The following is a 15,914-nucleotide window of genomic DNA, read 5'->3' on the forward strand; positions in this document are numbered from 1 at the left end:
AAACAACAATTAATACATTACTAGAAACAGAAGTCAGTAAGGTTTTTACAGGACTCATAGGGTTTAAAGATTTCAAGCTTTGCACAATACCAGTCATTAAATTTGCACCAGTTCACAATGGTAACTGATTAGGAAATGTTTCAGAAATATTGTGTGTTAGTTCTTGTATTTCCAGGGAAAGATTATTATGGCCAATTAAAAGCCTCTTTATCTCTGTCCAATTATGTACAGTGCTGTTAAAAGGAACAGGGGTAATACAAAATTGAGTAGTATTTCAGTCACATTTTAACAAGGCTCGAGTATTTAACACTATCAGCGGATCTCCTATCCAAGAAACCACTTGTTCTAAGTTATCTACTCGTTTAGTCAAATGAGCATCGATGTCTCATTGTTGTTGCCACAACAAGTGAGATTATTCATGCCATTGTTGCACGAACTCTGCATTTTGGATATTCTGATGTAACGCCAGTCCAGCAACAGCGGCGGTGGAAGCAATGGCCACAAGTCCCACTACTGCTGTTACGACGATCCCAACCGCTCTCTGGCTGCAGTGGACAAGATCTTGCATTACTTTGTAAATTTGAGTAACCCCAGTAGATTTACTCCAGATGCGTGTCAAGTTCACAGGTAACCAGGTTTCTTTTCTAGCTCTTAAAATATATATATTGGAGTGAGTCTCATTCCAATTATTATGCCATCCAGTAGTATTTATACAGCTTAAAAAAGTACAATTGTCCATACAGTTAACTATTCCCGTATTATTATCCCATTTAAAGATTCCCACTAACAACAAATAAGGTTTTTTAACACAAGCAATGACATATCTAGATCTGTTTTGATGTAAAGATATATGAAAAGGATTAGGAGGATTAGTGGTATTTAAGGACATGTTTCCCGTAAAAGTAGATATTGGTTTGCCAGCAGCTAGTAACTTCCATATATGACTTTGTATTTGTGAGGTGTTGGCCAAATATGGCATAGGGGGTGACAAGCCACCATCATGCCAAATAATAGTTTCGTTACCATCAGCATAAATGTTGTGATTATTTTTATGCCATCGTAGGCTAAAGTGGCTAAACTTAGTCTGAAAATTTCCATGCACCCTCTAGTCAGTGACAAGGTATCTATAATGTCTACCTTTTACCTCTAATAATAATCGTGGTCTACTTCTTTTACATCTAGTCCACTTTAATTGGGAAACACCTCCGGACATGTCAGGAATAGGACATAAGGATAATGTAGTAGGCAAGGTTTCATTAAGTAGAGTAGTATGATTATATTTAAAACTCTGAGTAACAACAATCATAGTAAATGCAGCAATGTGACTATGATTTTAGCGCACAGCCCAAGCCTTATGAGAAGGATGTAAACAATGTGGACCGTTTCCAAGACATACAGGTAACCCTTCCACCCCAAATTGATATGAACTGTTTACTGCACCCGTGTCTAACTCAGGATTCTGATTTTAAAAAGGTGATGGCATCCAAGTAGTATCATTAGTAAATACTAAAACTTCTTGTCTCCCTAGGCCACACCTTGATATAAGGGTGGAAAGGGAATATAAGTCCAATATGTGAATTTTCCAGCTGTTACCTGGCAATTCACTACAGCTAGCATAGCCAGAAATAAGGTCAGTGAGGTTTTGGGCTGTCCAGCTTGTTGAACAACCCCTTCAGCTTCTTGAGTAAGTTTTTTCAGTTGACTTCATGTCGGGGGTTCTGCTTGACAAGTTTCGTAGGTGAAGGTTTTCTGAGTACTCAGATTTAATTTTTGAAATGCCACCAGGAAGCCGTCCGCCCGGCTCCTCTTTGCCATGGCACTGCTTTAACCGTCGGGATGGAAACCACTCATCTCCGGCACCTGTACGAATGAGAGCATAACTTCGACCCCACTGTAAAACTTTTCCTTTTAAATATTGGCCTTGCAATGAAGGATAGTACACCCACAAATTGTTAGCTTGTGGCTTTTCTAATGGTTGTTGAAAATGTTTCACTGCTGCAGATTGCTGTAATTGGCACCAATAGTTAAGAAAATTTAGAGTAAAAAGAGCTTTCAGAATTTGATGTTTTGGGGAATCTCATCCATTTCCCCCTGTTTGTTTTAAAAGTTGTAATTTTAAGGTAGTATTAGTTCTTTTAATAATTGTTTGACCTTGACTGTTAAATGGAATACCAGTGGAATGACGAATGTGGTATGAAGAGAGGAAGGCAGCCAATTTACGAGAGTAATAAGTAGGAGCATTGTCAGTTTTTAATTTAGTAGGAACTCCCATAACTGTAAAGTAAGTGAGTAAATGAGTAATAACAGATTAGCTTTTTTAGAGGGTAATGGTGTAGCCCATTGGAAGTGTGACCAAGTATCAATTGTATGATGAACATATTTTAAACGACCAAAAGAAGAAACATAAGTGACATCTATTTGCCAAATATGATTTTGTTGAGTGTCTTGGGGATTTATACCTGCACTTAAAAAGGGTGTAATAATAGGAGCACAAGATGGACAGGTTTTGACAATAGTTTGGGCTTGACGGCGTGTTATAGAAAATTGCCATTGTAAATTTTAAACTGTTAGTATGATGTAATTGATGTTTATCTTGAGTTTGTTGGACATTATTAATAAGTAAAGAATTAATTTGGCTATTATTAAAAGTTAAAGGTTTTGGTAAAGTTGAATGTGAACGAATATGAGTGATAAAAAGGGGGGTTGTACGGGAAGTAAGAGTCAAGAACAATAAGGAAAATAGTTTTTGTAAAGGGGTTTTTGGGAGTAATGGTAAAGAAGTTTGAGAAATATACTTAGTTACATATATAGTATATTGGGAATTACTAACTATATTACAACGGGTTTGAGGCCAATCTTGTAGTACCATAAGAATGGCAAAAAGTTTTTTCTGTTGTACAGATTTAAATGGATAATGAGAAATTTTTGAATTATTTGATGTTCAGTATGTAGCTTTTTTATTGTTAGAAGTGTCAGTAAAAGAGGTGGGACCTTTAACCGGAGTATAAGAAATAGGATTATAGGGCAGGAAAGAATATTGTTGTAGAAAAGCAAATAATCTATGACTGGGATAGTGTTGAGAAAAGGAACCAGTACATTTAGCGTAAGCCACTTGCCATCCTTTATGAGTTTTTAGTAAAGATTTAATGTATTGATTAGATAATTGGGTAATAATTTTTACAGGGTCAGTTCCAAGTAATTGACGAGCTCTATGTCGCCCCTTAATAATTAATTTAGTCAATTTATCAATATAAGGGTGAATTTTTTTAATGGCTTTATTAGCCAAAAATAGTCACTCCAGAATGTTATTATTCTGATGTAAGATGGCTGTTGGTGAATGAGGAGTATGAAAAAGACATAAAGAGAGTGGAAGATCGGGTATAATATAATTAAGGTGAGCTTTATTAATTTTATTTTTTATAAAAGACTTTTTTTTTTTGTAGTAGTAGTTTTTGTTGAGAACTGTTTAAATTTGAATTTTCTTTTAAGGTAGCAAACAAATGTTGTAATTTATAAGTAGGAATATTTAAGATGGGACGAAGTCAATTAATATTTTTTAACAATTTTTGAAAATTATTAAGGGTCACAAGTTGATTTTTTTTAAAATTTGAACCTTTTGTGGGCGGATTTGTTTTTTAGTCAATAGATACCCCAAATATTGAATGGGGAACTGAGTTTGTACCTTTTTAGGAGATATTTGTAAATTATAATGAATTAACTGTTGTTGTAAAACCTTAAAAACTTGATTTTGGAGGGTTACATCGGGGTAGTTAATAAAATATTATCCATATAATGATAAATTAACACAGTTGGAAACTGATTTTTTACAGGATTTAAAGTCCTATGTATGAATTTTTGACAAAAAGTAGGGCTATTAAGTATACCCTGGGGAAGAAGCTTCTACTGATATTTTTGAATGGGCTGTCCATTATTATATTTAGGAATAGTAAAGGCAAACTTTTTACAATTTTGAGGTTGTAATGGAATAGAGAAAAAACAATTTTTGAGATCTATGACCATTAATTTTTAACTTTGTGGGATAAGGGCAGGATTAGGAAGACCAGGCTGTAAACTTCCCCTAGGTTGAATGTAAACATTTATAGTTTTAAGATTAGTTAATAAACGCCATTTTTCACTTTTTTTTTTTTTTAACATGACAAAGACAGAGGAATTCCATGCAGAAGTACTTGGCTTTATATGCCCCTCGGCTAATTGTTTTTTGACTTACTCTTTTAAAGTCCTAAGTTTTGTTTATTTTTTTAGATAATGGCCACTGTTTCACCTAAACAGGAGCGGTAGTTTTTCACTTTAATTATAAAACTTGAGGCTGGTGAACAGTGGCTATGAGTTTAAGGATTGTAGCCCATTTTGAACATCATATTTTTGGCAGCTGAGGAAATATGAGGAATGTTTAAAAAAGCACCAAATTGTTGTAAAAGATCTTGTCCCCAAAGATTAATATTGATAGGAACAATATAAAAAAACACTTGACCTTGTTGACCTTTAGGACCGACACAGGTTAAAGGTTCTACGTTTTGATAAACCACAGAGCAGCACCCAAGCCAGTGAGTATAATTGAAACTTGTCTTTTTTCCCATTGTATAGGCCACTAGTTTAAACAAATGATAGACACATCCACCCCCGTATCAATTAACCCTTTAAAAACTATTCCATTAATGTGTAATGAACATAAGGGCTTTTGATTAGAAACTAAAGTTTCCCAAAAAACAGTTTTTTCTGTGTTACTAAACCCTCCCTGTCGAGATACCTCTTTAGATAGGAATGGAAAAAAGGCAATAAAAGTAATTGTGCAATACACTCCCCTGCCTCTAGGCGTATAAATTGTGAGACTTGTACTATAATAGGAATTTTATTAGTAACATCAGGATCAATGATTCCTGGAATTACCATTAACCCCTGTATAGCACTGTTGTTTTGACCTAACAAAAGTCCTACATGTCCTTTTGGCAAAGGGCCACACACTCTAATAGCTAATTTATATACTCCTCTATTAGGAGACAAGGTATAAGGCTGAGTAATAGTTAAGTCAGCAGCGGCGCTCTGCTTAGTTGCCGCATAAAGCTGAGAAACTGGGGTAAGGTGTGGGATCCTTAAGGAGGACTTGAATTCATTCCTTGATGTTGTAGGCCATTGCTCATTGGGTATTGTAGTAGACTTGTGTTGTAATTGTTGGGGCCCCAAGCCTCTGGGCCCCGGCTCCCGTTTCCCGGGAGAGGAGACAGTAAATTTCCACTTTTATCAGTTTTGGAACGACATTTATTTGTCCAATGTCGACCTTTACCACAACGTTTGTACACCTCTGAAGGCAGCTTTCTGCCTTGAGGGATAAAAGTGTTCAATTTTTTTTACGACATTCTTTTTTGAAATGTCCAGGTTTACCACACTGAAAGCAAACACCTTGTTTGTTATTTCCTTTTAAGGCTTTAGACAAAGCTCCAGCAAATAATTGAGCATTATAAATAGTCCCTCCAACACCAGCACAAGTTTTAATATATTTATCTAAATTGGCCCCACTGGCCTTTAACGGTCTCAACAATTTTTGACACTCAGCATTAGCATTTTCAAAAGACAATGTTTGTAACAAAATTTTTGAAGCAGGGCCAACACCCACAGTTTTTAAGACAGCATCCTGAAGACGGGCTACGAAATCTGGATATGATTCATTTCTGCCCTGTAAAATCTTCACAAAGGAAAGGGAAGATTTTCCCGCTATCTCTACCTTATTTCAGGGCCTTAAAAATAAAGTCTTGATTTGAGTAAGGGCGACATCATCTAGGCCAGCCTGAGTATTAAGAGTAGCATACTGGCCCGTGCCTGTGAGTTGTTCCTCAGTGGGTCCTGGGGGATCACACGTAGCATTTTTTCTAGCCTGTACATGCGCCTTGTCCATCCACCAGCTGTGCAATTATAACCACTGAGAACGATCAAGAAAAGCCTTCCCCAAAGTCTCCCAGTCTATAGGAATCATCAAATTTTCTGATGAAAAAGCATCAAGAAGACCAAGGATAAAAGGAGATTGAGGTCCATAGTTAGAAATGGCAGCTTTCATTTCTTTCAAAAATTTAAATTGTAAGGCATTAAATTGGACATTATTGCCACCATTTGGAAACTGAGCATTAGGAGCAAAAGAAGCACGAATAATTGGAAACAGATCCAGTTCCTTAAATTTTCTTATCTTTTCCTTTTCTCCCTCCCCCAGTGGCGGGAAAGGCACTGAGAAAACTTTGTCAGACAAAGGTAAGGAAGCTGGGGGGTTGGAGGCACTGGAAAATCCTCTTCTAACAAGGCAGAAGGAAAAGAAACAGGGAAAGCTCCCAAAGGTGAATTAGAAGAAAGTATCTGTAATATTTGTTGAAGTATTCCCATAATACGCTGCATGTCAGAATTCCCCTTAGAAGAAGGAAGAGCTGGCTCTTCCTCTTCTCCCCCTTTTGCTAACCCCCCATCCTCTGTTACCCTGGCATAAATGGGCTCCATTTTAGATTTATTTTTTCCCAAATCCTCAGATGCCTTTCCTCCTGTGGCTACATCACCACACTCTGAATCAGTCTCAAGTAACTCTAATGCCTGAGTGATAGAGTTACACAAGGTCCACAAATTTAGAGGCATAGTATCCCCTAACTGGTGAGCTCTAAGCAAAACTTTTACTACCTGTAACCATTCTCTCCGATTCAGCTGCACTGTAGTCTGATACTGAAACCAGTAACAATGTTGTTCAACATGGGCAAACAATCGCTTCAAAGTCTTTTTCTTTCACTTCTACTCCTATAGACAGCAACAGTCCTTGAAGCAACCGTAAATATTCTGAGGCCAGAGAGGTGGAATTCCCCATAATTTTCCCGTGGGTCCCCCTTTTTTTGTTTTACTTACACACCCGGGGTGCTCCCCCTCCGGTTCCTTGCTCTCTTGGCGCTACGGACCCTGCTCGCTGAGCCAGTTGTTGGGGTCCGCGTGTTTCCTAAACAAAGGAATGAACACACAAGACAACACAGGACAAGACATACATGGCAGCCACCCCGAACGGCACACACTGCTTTATTTTTATCCAGCCGTTTGTGGAATGTTGCCAAGTCACGGGACATGTGTTGCTTCTCTGACCTTTCCTTGACTCGCAAGATCAGTAAAACATTGACCAGTTCCCAGAGCCCGCTGCTTACAGCTGGCTCCTTTATCCTTCTTGTTTGCAGAGAAGGAATGTCCTGCTTTGTTTGCAAGAGCAGGGCTTATCGGGAACTTCTCGTTTGCCAGCACACAGTCCTCTACAGAGGGTGGCTCAATTTTTAGGAATGAAAGTACCTAGAACTAAAGTACATCTTGCTCAATTTCCAACCTTAAGTTCCAAATCCAATTGCAGATCATATTACTCTAACACGTGGAAAGGCCACCAGCAGTAGTACCAGAAAAACTGAAGCAAAAATGGCTTGCTCTTCCATTACAGAATTAATTAGCATGCCATTCATAGGATGCAAACACAGAGAATTTAACTCCAAAATGCGCCTGGAATCTGACCAACAGAGAATCTGAGTGTCAGGAGATATTGAAAGAGACAAACATATCAGAAAAACACAAGTGCAGGAATTGATGAAACTAAATGTGAAACAGTAACTCCGTCCTTTTTACAGTTCCTGAGGGATTATGCAACACAGCTGAGTAGAGAGAGAGAGAGCAAGAGATCAATCCAGCAGACTTACAGATGTTCATGGAGTTTTCAATATACGCTTTATTTCTTTGTCTTGTTATCATAGTAAGAAACATTTAACTCTTGCTAAAAGGAAGTCCTGGGCCTGAGCGATCATGGACAACATGGAGACCAGTTATCCCAGTCTGAGCCTGTAGCACCTGTGTCTCCTCAGTCCTGGTAAAGAAGGGCTTTCCACCTTGGGAGAGAACAGGAAACCAGAGATATAGGAAGATGCAAAATGTACAGGGCACATGGTTTTGTGTTCCAGGGGCACTGAGGCATGATTTCTGTTAGGTATTCTCCTCACAAGAACACTGGCAGGTGCTGACAAAGACTCAGAGACTGGGGATCAGGGACGCTAGGCAAGCCATCCTAAGGAATTGTGAAATTATAAACTTACCTCACAATGTAAATGTAAAGAGGAAACTGTTTCATGATTGTAAACTGTAAGTAAAAGGATTTGAAAATAAATAACAAAATCCAGTAACTATTGAATACCTTAGAGATCATCTTGTTGAAATGTCAACATTATAGAGATTTATGGAGAGGAGAACCGTGATGCCCATTATGTGAAGTGGAAGGTGCATATCTGAGCAAAGAGGTCTGTTGAGCCTCCCCCTTCACGTTAGAGAGGCAAATCCGTGGACTGACCCAACTTAAAAGCCCTGCTCACAATAGTTGCTAAACGCATGGGCAGTTCTCAACTTCCTCTAAGACAAACGCTTCTGAGGGAAGGAGTTAGGGGCAGCAAGGAGAACAGCAGATCTGGGGCTCCTCACCTCAATCCAGAGTCCACCAGGGCTCCATACACTGATGCCGACAGTTGTAGTAGCAACACTTCTTGACTCCCTTGCAACCCTTATCGCGCCGGCACATAGGTAAGAGGGTGAATGGGCAGGTAAGATCAAACTCTGGGCAATATCCCGGTTTCTGTGCAGCTGGAAAAAACGCCATAGGTCAGGAGGCTGAGGCAGGAGAATCGCTTAAATCCAGGAGGCGGAGGATGCAGTGAGCCGAGATCGCGCCACTACACTCCAGCCTGGGTGACAGAACGAGACTCAAAAAAAAAAAAAAAAAAAAGGAAGAAAAAAGAAAAAAGAAAAAAAAGCCATAGGATGAGTGGGCACCAATGTGTGATTTCCAGGCCAGGTCACCTCATGGACTCCTCAGAGGAAACGTTCCCCCCCAACTACATCCAGGGTCGCCAGGCCCTACCCGCATTCCTAAAGACTCCAGGCTGGGTCATGTGGAGGCAAAGGAGGATGATCACAGAGAGTAGAGTGAAACCACTCAGCTTCATAATGCAAGAAAACGGTGTGGGGGCACCTGCAGCCTGGACCTGTCTATGTCAGCTTTGGTGCGGCCCCATCAACAGAGGGCGTTTTGACTCCCGGGGCTGGAGGTCAGAGGTGCCTCTGCTTAACCCGGAAGCACCGTCTGTTTCCTTTCACCTCCAGGAAGCCAGGAAGAGACAACGTAAAACAACTGGGGTGTAACTTCTGAGAGCCCTCATGGACTGCCTCTTTTCAGGGTGTTGCAGGACTGTCCTGGCTCTTCATCATTCTTTATCCAGCAGATTTTGAGGCAATAGGACGCCATTGTCTGGATCCTCTTACGTATTCTCCTCCGAAGAACACTGGCTTGTGCTATCCAGGAATCAAGGACTGGGATCAGGGATTCTAGGCAAGCCATCCTAAGGAACTGTGAAATTACATAAACACTCACAATGTAAATATGAACAGGAAAGTGTTTCATTATTATAAGCTGCAGAAAATAGGAATCAAAAATAATAAAAAGCCGGTAACTGTTGAGGATCTTAATGAGTCTTGCTGAAATGTCCTCTTTACAGAGAGGAGAAGGGCGAAGTCCATTATGTGAAATGGAAGGTGCATAATCTAAGCAAGGAGTTCTGTTGAGCTTCTCCCTTCATTGTCCAGAGGCAGATCTATGGGCCGACCTAATTTAAAACCTCTGATCACAGTGATTTTCTACAGGAATAGGCAGTTCTCAACTCGTTCTAAGACAATGCTTCTGCAGGAAGGTTTCACGGGCAGCAGATCTGGGGCTCCTCACCTCAATCCAAAGTCCAGCAGGGCTCCCTATACTGATGCCGACGTTTGTAGTAGCAACACCATTTGACCTCCTTGCAGCTTTTATCCCGCCAGCACATAGGTAACAGGATGAAAGGGCAGTCAAGAGAAAACTCTGGGCAACTTCCAGGTTTCTGTGCAGCTGGAGAAAAATGCCACAGGGTGAGTCGGGGACACCAAGTGGCTTCCAGGCATGAGAGCCAGGTCGTCGCACGGACTCCTCAGAGGAAAGGTTCCCCAACTCCAGCCACACTACGGGTCGCCACGCCCTACCCGCCACTTTTCAGGACTCCAGGCTGGGCCATGTGGAGGAGGCAAAGGGGGACGGTCACAGCGAATAGAGAGAGGCTGCTTAGCTTCATAATGCAAGAAAAGGGCTTGGGCGCACCTGGAGGCTGGACCTGTGCCAGCTCTGGCGGGGCCCCACCAGCAGGTGGTGCTGTGGCTCCGGGGGCTGGAGATCAGAGGCGCTTCAACGTGACCGGGAAGCACCAGCTGTTTTCTTTCACTTCCAGGAAGCAACCACGTGAAACAACTTCTGGGGTGTAATTTTTCAGAGCCCCCATGGATTTTCCTTTTTTCAGGGTGTTGCAGAACTGTCTTGGCTCTTCGTCATTCTTACTTTATACTGTGGAATTTTTAGGTAATAGGAGGGCATTGTTTTTCCCAGGGACTGCATCAGTACTGACCAATTTCCCTCTTCCCACTGTGTATCCAGAATATTTGAAACCGACTCCTCACAGCCATGTTCAGACAAGGGTGCATTTGAAGTGTTTACTTTTACTACATTAACATTGAAACAGAGACAGAAAGTCAAAGCCAGATATTGATCTATTAGCAAGACAATTTCTAGATTTATGAAAATTCTAGTTCCTTTTGCACTGTGGACTTTAAGTTTAATTCGTGAAAAAATTTTCTCATTTAATTCATGTCTTAATGTTTTCATGACTGTGTGAAAACTTCACTAGTTGATAAAGTCAAAAGACCAACTTATGGGCTTACAGGATTTAAGGTCATTGGTGTCCATTATCTGACTAGTAAGCAAACAAAACAGGGAATTTAGTGACTGCAAACGATGTATAACACAGGCTTTACAAAATTAGTCCAGGAGTGCTACTAAGCAAGTATTCAGCAATAAAAACCACACAAACAAATGCTGAAGATAGAGTCTTATTTCCAAAGCTGCCAAATTATATTATGTGGAAAGTCCAATTTTATTTAAAAATTATGAGATGTTTAAAGAAACATGAAATACCACCCATACACAAAAAAGAGGGGAAACAATAAATAGAAATGATCCTTTTGGAATCCCAGACAATGGCCTAGTGGTCAAAGACATCGGCTATTATACTCAAAGAACTAAACAAAATCATGGGCAAAAAGATTAACAGAAAGTATAAAAATCAGTCTCACATCATAAAAAGAATTCATGATGAATGATGAGGTGTAAAGTAAAATTGCTGATGTAGAAATTCATAAGAGGTTCTTACCAGCAGATAGGAATAGACAGAAGAGAAGAATAACTAATATAATTATAGGTCAATTGCGATTATACGCTCTGAGGAACGACAAAGAAAAGAACAAACAAAAATAAATAGCGCTTCAGAGACCTGTGTAATACAGTCTAATGGAAAAACATGTGCATAATGGGAATCCCAGAAGAGAGGAGACAGAAAGAAAGAGGCAGATGGATATTTGAAGATATAATGGCTAAAAACATTTGATTTTGCTTTAAAACACAAATCTCCATGTATAAAAATCTCAGTGAACACTAAGAAAAACTCTTAGAGATCCACACCTAGACAATTTATAATGGAAATATCAATGACAAAGACAAAGAAACATTCTTTTTTCTTTGAAACAGAGTCTCGTCCTGTCGCTCAGGCTGGAGTGCAATGGCACGATCTTGGCTCACTGCAGCCTCTGCCTCCTGGGTTCAAGAGATTCTCCTGCTCCAGCTTCTCTAGTGGCTGGGATTACACGTGTGCACCACCATGCCCAGCTAATTTTTTGTATCTTTAGTTAGAGACGGGGTTTCACCATGTTGACCAGGCTGGTCTCGAACTCCTGACCTTGTGATCTGCCCACCTTGGCCTCCCAAAGTGCTGGGATTATAGGCATGAGCCACCGCGCTTGACTGAGAAATTCTTGAAAGCAGCAAGAGATAAGTAATTCAAAATGACTATTAAATAAGCTTTACAGCTGATTTATCATTAGAACCATGCAAGCCAGAAGATACAGAACATATTAAAAGTGGTGAAAGAAATATCGGTCTACCAAGAATTCTATATCATGGCAAATCTATCCTTCACAAGTTAGGGAAAAATTAAGATCCTCCCAGGTACACGAATACTTCATGTTTTTCACCATTAGATTTCCCATACATGAAACACTGACATGATGGCATATGTAGAAAACTTTTAATAATCCACATAACTCCAAAATATTATTAGAGCTAATAAACAAACTCATTAAGGTGCAGGACAAAATATCAACCTATACCTCTCAATTGCGTCATGAAAAAAATCCATTTACAATAGCATCAAAAAGAATGAAACACATAGGAATTTATTTAAGAAAATAATGGCAAGACTTCTACATGAAAACAACAAATCATGATCAAAGAAATTAAAGAAGACATAAAAATAGACAGCCATTTCATGTTTGTGGATTGAAGACTTAATATTGTTAGGCAGACAATTTTCCATATTTTATCTGAAAACTAAATGGAATTCTTATAAAATTCCAGATGACTTTTTGTAGAAATTGACATGTTAATCCTAAAGTTCATGTGTAAATGCAAGGATCCAGAATAGCTGCCACAATCTTGAAAAAGAGTGTAAATTTAGAAGACTCATACTTTCCTATTTCAACACTTACTACAAAGCTACAACGTCAAGACAATGTGGTACTAGCATAAGCGTAGACACATATATCAAAGGAATAGAATTGAGAGTCCAAAAATCAACCGTTACATTGTCAATTCACTTATCTCCAACAAGGGGAGAAAAACCATTCAGCAGAAAAAGTCGTCTTTTCAGCAAATCATACTGGGAAAACTGGATATCCACATGCAAAAGAATATAGTTAGAACCTTATAGCACACCAGATACAAAAATTCCACTTCCATAATTATACCCGAGAACTGAAAATGTATTCATGCAAATATTTGCACATGAGTGCCCATAGCAGCATTATTAATAATTAATAAAAACAAGAGCATCTGGGAAAAAGGAATCTGGAGCTGCACCTTGAGTGGAATGCAAATATTAATCAAGTTGGACCATAAACCTTAGTATAGATGCTAAACCTATGAAGCTTCTAGGGAAGGACATCACAGACAGAACATTTTTGCAGCCTTGGGGAAGGCAAAAGTTCTTAGATACCATAATATTCATATTAAAAGGAAAATGAATATGTTTGATTTCATCACATTTTAAAACTTTAGCTCTTCCGAATACATCATCATTGAGAAAAACAAAACAAAACAAAACAAACCACACACTGGGAGAAAATTCTACTCCTAGTTATTTACCACAGATATTTAAAAATATGTATTACTGTGCCTTGTACAAGAACTTATGTGATATCCCAATTCACAATGACCCAAACTGGGAACACCAAATGTTTATCAGCAGATAAATAGAAAACAAATGTGGAGAGTCAAACAATGGAATGCTATTCAGCAATAAAATGAATGAACTGTGATACAACAAAACAGAATGAATCCCAACACTGAATAACAGTGATACACAAAAGGTAATGTTATTACATAATTTCATTATATAAGAATTAAAAACAGTGAGTTATGAGTTTCTAGAAGTCAGTATAATATTTTCCTCTGAAGAACTGGGACTGAATTTGAAAGGAGCATAAGGCAAGATGAGTGTTCCATATGTTCATCTATGTGTTGTGCAATCACATGTATGTGTTTGTCAAATCTCATTCAAGTAAATACACAAGATCTGTGCTTTTCTTTATAGGTATTTTACCTCTCTTTCAAAGAAGGCATAATAACAAATTATTTTATTATTATTACTTCCAAATTTGTTGTCCTGGCACTATTTTTTTGAGCACTGGGGTTGAGATCATCTCACTCAATATCTCTAAGCACCTCTGTGAGATGGTTATTGTTATCCCCACATTAAGATGAAGGAACTCTACATCAGAGACCCCACTTTCCCAGACTATGCAAGCGGTGGGATCCACAGTTCAAGCTAATTGTAACACAGCACACAGCATTTATGACTCTGGCTGTCTTGGTTATTTGCATGCTAATTTAGGTTTCCCTCCCTGCACAATCAGCCACATGTCAGGGAAACTGTTGAATGTATGTCTCTCCACATATAGAGAAGAGAGTCTGTTCAGTAGACTGTAGCAGGTAATTGTAGCTTCCCTGATGCTAAGGCCCCTAAGCCCAACACAGTTTCTCCTCTTTAACTGGTGGGCTGGTAAACTAAGGCAGGTGGCTGAACACAGGGCCTTTGTGTTTTTGGGAAGGATGCAGTGAAGAGAGACAGGATTCTCATAACACTATGACCAAGTCTCTTATCACACATCTACAAGCAATATGCGACCTCATAGAGAAGATTCTTCCTTTCTTCCTTCCTTCCTTCCTTCCTTCCTTTCTTTCTTTCTTTCTTTCTTTCTTTCTTTCTTTCTTTCTTTCTTTCTTTCTTTCTTTCTTTCTTTCTTTCTTTCTTTCTCTTTCTTTCTTCCTTTCTTTCTTTTCTTTCTCTCTCTCTTTCTTTCTTCTTCTTTCTTCCTTTCCTTTCTTTTCCTTCCTTCCTTTTTCCTTCATTCCTTTTTCTTTCTTTCTCTTTCTTGCTTCTTTCTTTCTCTCTCTTTTTCTTTCTTTTCTTTCTTTCTCTGTCTCTCTTTCCTTTCTTTCTCTCTCTTTGTCTTCTCTCTTTCTCTCTTCTCCTTCTGCCTCCATCTCTCTCTCTCTCTTTCTTTTTAAGGAAGCTCTACAATATTTAGTCAGCATGTACTATGAAGTTAACTGTGTCAAAGTTTTTCATGTGCAGATGTGGGACTTAAACTTGCAGGAAAGAAAAGATTTAATTAAAGATGTACTAGTTCTTAAAACAGAGCTAGAAAGGAATCCAGATCTCTTATTCCCAGGCTAGTGATTTTTCTTATTCCTCTATGCTGGCTTCTTCTCCTGGATATTTGGCTTTCCCTGGAAGCATCTTTAGAATAGAGGGTGAAAGGGCATAAAAGGAGTAGAATTTATATTATTAACACACCACCTGCCCCAAGACTCTGGCCTGGTCCTCTGATCTTTCCATCCACAGATGACATTTTTAAATCCACTCACTCTTGCTGAAGTGGTAGAGACTTGACATACCACTCTTTGGTGTAATTGTATCTAAATGTATGCTGTAGGAGTAGGACAATTCTTAAGCTAAGTGAAGGGATGTGCTGCTGTGGACTTGGGGAATACTCATGGCACTAGTAGATCAGGGACTTTCCTAGGGCTTGTTGCAATACATTTTCTCTGTTCTTTCTGGGGGACTGTTAGATCCTGGGGTCCTATTAGTACAGAGGTCACGAGAGACTTTAGGATTGGCATCAGGAGGTAAATGTGTGCCTGGCAGAGTAATAGCATCTTGTTTTTAGTGTTGGATTTCTATCAATACATCTAGAAATGTGGCTTTGATTACTATTTTCCCTAATACTTCGAAAATATCCCATTCTTTTCTTCCAAAACCATTTTTATCAGAAATGCCCTCAGCCCCTTGAGCTACTAGGAATTCAGAGATCACTGGAGCCAAAAGCAGATAAAGCAGAAAATGATCCCTTTATTGGAAATTTGAAGGTGGTGTCATTCACAGGCCAAGGATCTGGGACCACATGGGAGTCTGCATTTCAGAAACATCAAAGACTTCACTGAGGTCAGGTGACACCTAGAGAGAGAAAAGACAACCAGATATGTGAGAATAGTGGAGAGTGGGGGTGAGGATGGGAGAGCTGAGACCCCTGTCCCCTTTAGCACCAACTGCACCAGCCCCCTGATCATTAGGACACCAGGTCACTAGTTATCAGCTGGGACCATTGCTTCTGCTGCTTACCCTCTCTTCAGGTAGTGTTACTTATTGCAAAGGGGCATGGAAGAACCA

The 15,914-nt window shown here is 39.3% G+C and overlaps 1 protein-coding gene across 2 annotated transcripts in view; it reads right to left on the reverse strand.

Moving 5' to 3' along the window:
- SYS1 (SYS1 golgi trafficking protein) overlaps positions 1–15,914 on the reverse strand; it is a 398,294-nt gene that overhangs the window by 131,372 nt on the left and 251,008 nt on the right. The gene's annotated exons all lie outside the window — the stretch shown is intronic.

This window comes from Macaca thibetana, chromosome 10 (genome assembly GCF_024542745.1).
Source record: "Macaca thibetana thibetana isolate TM-01 chromosome 10, ASM2454274v1, whole genome shotgun sequence".
Taxonomy (NCBI): Eukaryota; Metazoa; Chordata; class Mammalia; order Primates; family Cercopithecidae; genus Macaca; species Macaca thibetana.